Raw genomic sequence first — 6,000 nt, 5'->3', positions numbered from 1 at the left:
GTAAAAGGAAATTTGCTGCTGAAGTTCAGTTTGCACTATGAACAACCAGTACTGCATTAGAACAAAACATTAAATATTCAAATATTATTCTTATCTTCATAAACCTGCATTATATCATGACATGACCCAAATATGTTCATTTCGGTTTATTTGTTTTGTGTTTGGCTTCTTGGAAAATCCTTGGGATAATTTAGATTTTGTTTTTACATTCCCAACCATGTATGTTAAGCATGTATAAGCCTATAAGTTACAATTCACTGCTCTAATTTCCCTTTAGTTAATAAAAGCTAATTATTGCACCAACTTCCGCCCAGTATCTTTAATACTACCAAAACAATAAGCAAAATTATTAATAATAATAATTGCTTACACTTATATACAGTAGCGCTTTTCTGGACACTCCGCTCAAAGCGCTTTACAGGTAATGGGGACTCCCCTACACCACCACCAATGTGCAGCATCCACCTGGATGATGCGACGGTGGGGGAGAATGAAGTCTAATGAAGCCAATTAATAGATGGGGATTATTTGGAGGGCATGATTGGTAAGGGTCAATGGGAAATTTGGCCAGGACGCTGGGGTTACACCCCTACTCTTTTCGAGAAAAGCCCTGGGATTTTTAATGACCACAGAGAGTCAGGACCTCGGTTTTACGTCTCATCTGAAGGACGGCGCCTGTCTACAGTATAGTGTCCCCGTCACTATACTGGGGCATTAGGACCCACATGGACCACTAACCATGGACCCCACTAACACCTCTTCCAGCAGCAACCTTAGTTTTTCCCAGGAGGTCTTCCATCCAGGCTCACACCTGCTTAGCTTCAGTGGGTTGCCCTTTGTGAGTTGCAGAGTGATATGGCTGCTGGCTATTGTTACAGGGGCTCAAAGATTTTTGTCCAAGCTTGATTCAGCCAGGCACAATAGGGACTATGATGAAACAGATAGGTTTTGTATAATAGTTTCTATGAATAATATTGACTCTGAGAGCACTGTGATTGAAAAAGAGCTACTTGATATACATACTTGATATACATACTGATAACTCATTGAGACTTAATGCAATACAGGACACCTTTCCAATCAAGAATCTTGAAGTTAAACAGAAAAGCCTACTGTGGTGGTATCTTTATACACGTTGAAAGCTTTCAATGGGCTTCTTTATATTTGATATGAAGAATCTCATGTTTAAGTGATCCCAACCTCTCAAGATACATAGAAAACACGCAGTCTTTCTTCTATGACTTTCTTTTTGTACAGAGCTCAAACTGTTAAACACCTGTGGCACTGCATCACCCAAGATAGTAGTTTTAACCATTATCTATGAAAAGTCTTTCAAACTCTTATTCTCAGGAAATACTGCATTAACTGAATGGAAAAGTTACAAATAACACCCAAACCTAATTTAAATTTGCTGCTTAGAACTTGCTGCAATGATTCTGAAATCAAAAATGGGTAATTAGTACATGCCTGTTACTACTGACTTATAAACTCAGTTTGGCTAGTTAATTCAAAATGTAGCTGGTATTATCTTAGTGGCAATTATTAGTATTTGTTATGTTTGGTAAAGAAAGCTGGTTGAAGAAATGCTTTGTTCTCTAGCACAAGAAAGCCAACATGAACAATTGAAGAAGAAACTTTTGAAGCACTGAATTGACCTGTAAGTACTGTACAAATGGCCTTTAATAGGATAGCTGCACCGGCATATACACAGACAGAGAAAGGGCTGTAATGGGCAGTAAAAAGGAGCTAATTGTGAGAATACAACAGGTAGCATCAAATGGTATTTCAACACATTGCGTTTTACACAATGAAGCACTGGCATTGAAGAAGCTGATCCTTAAACTGAGCACTGTTTCACTCTCTATTGTAAAAATTGTTAAGTACATTAAAACTAGGCCTCTGAGCTCACACATTTTTATGCTGCTCTCTGAAAACAGCACCACAGCCTACTACTAAATTCATTCTCTGGCTCTCCCACGGGTCTGTATTGAGAAGGGTGTCCAATCTACAAGCAGAGTTGATTCACAATTCTGTGATGGCTAGTGATTTCAAAGATTGGAATTGTAATTTTAGCATATTTGGCAGATGTATTTGATGAAATGAAGAGACTCGGCTTCAGCTTACAAGGAGCAGACACCATTGTGAATGATAAAACCATCTGTCTGACAAAACCAAAGGATTGCCTGAAAAAGCAGAAAAGTACCTCAACCTGTGAGCATCAATGTTTCCTTGGGTATTTGAATTTAATGACTTACCTGAGAGGTGGCCGATATATCAGATGTAATATAAGGCCACTTAACAGATGTCAATTGAATACATACTTTGGTGAACCAGATACACCAGTACACGTGGATCAAGACTGAATCAGAGACAGGTTAGCAAACAATACCTATAAGGAAATGTTGAACAACTTGAACTTTCTCTGAGAACTGATTGATTGATTGAATGGAGGAGTGACACATTTTTGCCTCAGAGCTACAGATAACACATCTCATGTTCTTTGCTGGATGTAGAATCAGAATTTCAAGAGCTTATCAGGCAAAGAAAGAAACTGCTGCTGCCATTTGCAACTGGAGTGTGGATTCTCTGCCCTGGTTAGCATTTAAAGAAACACAAAACTAGACATAAAGGATGAGATGAGAGTTTCTGGCATTGGTCCATGGATAGACAAGCTTTGTAAGACACACCAAGCCCAAGTGTCCTACTGAAACTCTTTGGTATGTTACTCAAGCATATTTTATTAATATTTATTTGCTTTGTATTTTCTGTTTCTTGATATTGTTTAAAATTTTGAGGGCCCACCATCCAGGATGTACTCTTCCTCGCACCTGTTGCTTACTGAGATTCCCCATGACTAAAAATTAGATAAACCAGTCAGAAAATGGATGGATAGTTAAAGTTAAATAATCTGAATGTTAAGAGGCCATCCTTTGTTACTTATCATTGTGTTTAATTGAGATTCAATGTTTATTTTTTGGTATCAATCATGGAGCATTAGTGCAACCCTGCTGACACATTGGTTGCTAATTATCAGTTAAAAAAAGCAACAATTTTGCTTCATTGGTGTTCATGCAATCTTAAATGTAATGCTTGGTTCATATCTGATTTCCAGAAACATTAAATATAGGAACACAATCTAAACAGGCATGTGAGGTGAAACCTTTACAAAGAAAGGGTATACATCTTAGAAAAGGTTAAAAAACCCCTGTGTGACAGATCCCACATTTAAACAAGCTTTCTGTAGAGATATGAGCACATTATAAACAGTTAATAGGTTTATTCCATGCTGAAAAAAAGAAGAAAGAAAACACAACACAACGTTTCGGCCATGGAGCCTTCTTCAGGTATCACCAGGTGTTTCGGCCGAAACGTTGTGTTTTCTTTCTTCTTTTTTTCAGCATGGAATAAACCTATTACTTGTTCCTTTGCAGCCTACGCATGCTGACGCAGTTACCCACCTGAACTATTATAAAAGTGCTGGAAAGTGCAGAAGGACTGGATTGCAGGCAGGGATCTTGAAGCTAATACAATAAAACACGAAAAGGCAGCCTGTCCATGCTGTTATATAACTCCCTGGACCGCAACATTCCATTCAACATACCCTGTAAGAAAGAGCCCGCTAAACACTTCACAAATTATGTAATTAAATAAATAATCATCACCACGTGTGTCTATTTACAATACTAGAGGTCATTCATTAATGGCCGCCCTATTTAGATAACTTCACGTTTGAGAGGCATCATCTATCACATCACCCAATAGGATTCAAAATTTCAAAAACCACGGTCATAAATAAACTTTGAGACACAAAAATCAAAAAGTGCTGTAAAAGTAAAACTGCAACTATTTGCAAAAAATATCTAACAAAAGTAAATGCAAACTTAGTATCATTGTGGGAAAAAAAGGTTATGCCCAATACTAGATTTTGGTATAGTAGGGGTGCCTACTTGACTTCCATTGGTTATTTGTACCTATATTATCTTCAAAATACTGGAACCGAACAATTTCAAAATTTTCAGATATCATTCTACGAACATGATAATTGACATTTAACAATAATGTACAGTAATAACATCTGCTATTGTCCATGATGGGCACAGCATGGATTCATAAAAGGCAGTGAAACATGCTGAGTTACCTCTGAAATGTGGAATAAAATTGAACAAAGATAGAAGGTACAGTAGATGATGCTTAAAACCACTGTGGCTGAAGTAAAAGCACATTAAAAGGGTAGGAAAACAGGCCTATTTGCAAATAACAACGAAATAACTGACAGACTAGTTAACGCTGCCACTGCTGAAATTATTAGACAAGAAGCACATGTAGAGATAAGCAAAGAATATTAAAGATACAGTAGAACCTAATCCGTCCATCCATTTTCTAATTGCTTTATCCAATACAGGGTCATGTAGGAGCTGAAACCTATCCACAAGCAATCAATGGACAATGGGAGCAAGGTGGGATATACCCTGGGCAGGACGCCTGTACATCTCAAGGCACAAACAGACACAAACACTCACTTGATTTTTGTTTTGACTCTCAAATGGGACCAATCTTCCCTGAAGCCAATTAACCAACCAGTATCTCTTTGGATTGGGGGAGGAAACCGGAACACAAGTGGAAACTCCCTAAACTATGCAGATAGCACCCCAAGTCTATAATTGAAGCCAGACCACCAGTTCTGTGGGATAGCAGTGCTAACTAAGGCCCTTCCATCCCTTTCCCCTCATGTTCATCTGGAATTCAATTAAACATGAGAAATACAACTTTGCTTTGTGCAATGCTGTTAGACATTTCAACATTTTAACTGTTTTTTTTTTCAATCTAGCTGATATTGTACTATTACGGTAAACCTTAATTAAGAATTTATTTTCCTTCTTTCTGCACATATAATATGTGTGTGACAAAAGACAAAAGGTACCCGAGTTGTGAGAATTCTGTTTAATTCCTGTTTTGACTCCAGGTGTAAAAGGTTTAAGTTTTCAAAGGCTCGTTTACCAAGGGTCAGATCATAGGGCGATCCAGCTAGATGATCAATACATTTCTTTCCCATGCTTTTATTTTTGTAAGCTTCAGTAATTCTCAGATTTCAAGAAGCCATTCCCCATTCCCTAGGGCAGGTGGCTGCCAATCTGATAATGCAGCCCAGTTTAAGACCAGATTTGAAAATCATAAAAAATGCTTAAGGTGCTGATCAGATGTAATGGACTGAGACTTTCTTTCTAAAATTATTTCTGGTGGGTAGCTGCGTCAGAATCAACCTATTACTTGTTCCTTTCTAAAATGATTTTATATTGTTTGATTCAGTAGCACCTAGGGCTCTTTTTTTGTAGCTTGCTTTTCATTTATCTACCCATTTTTACTATACTTAACCAATGGAGCTCTGGACTTGGGAGAAAACAAATTAAAGACTTTGTTTATTTTCATTTCTACAGCTTGAATGAGCCTCTTATGCAAATAACTATATAAACGACACTGGAAAGGTCTGGTGTTCACAAATTGCTCACAAATTGTAATTGTACCTGATTTTTATTTAATTTACAATATATTAATTTATATATACAGTATATACTTATATCCACTCAATTCAGAATCACCAATTGTTTAAGACTAGGCTACAAACACTAAACTGAATGGAGAGAATGCTGACCTACAGACCTGTTTCCCTCACATACCAGCAAACTCGACACTGTTTTACCAAACAGACAGCACTAATTTGGGGAGGCAGCATTTCACTCACTGATGTCACTACAAGCACACAGGTATCAGCCAAGTCCCAGGAGTCACTGTTTCACTGCATGCAGAGAAGACACTGGTCATTTGATTCCCACTTCTGCTCTAATGGTGCTCTGACAATTGTATGCTACTGCTTGGGGAATCCTAGTCACATCGGATTAGTGACACAAACAAGGAAACCAGGAGCCATGTAACATAAAACAGATCTTTAAATCAGTAACTTAATTTATGTCACAGCAATACTTCCAATTCCCTTTTGCGCTT

The sequence above is a fragment of the Atractosteus spatula genome, chromosome 1, assembly GCF_055471065.1.
Source record: "Atractosteus spatula isolate fAtrSpa1 chromosome 1, fAtrSpa1.hap1, whole genome shotgun sequence".
In the NCBI taxonomy this organism is placed as follows: Eukaryota; Metazoa; Chordata; class Actinopteri; order Semionotiformes; family Lepisosteidae; genus Atractosteus; species Atractosteus spatula.
Note: the sequence above shows the minus strand (reverse complement) of the source record.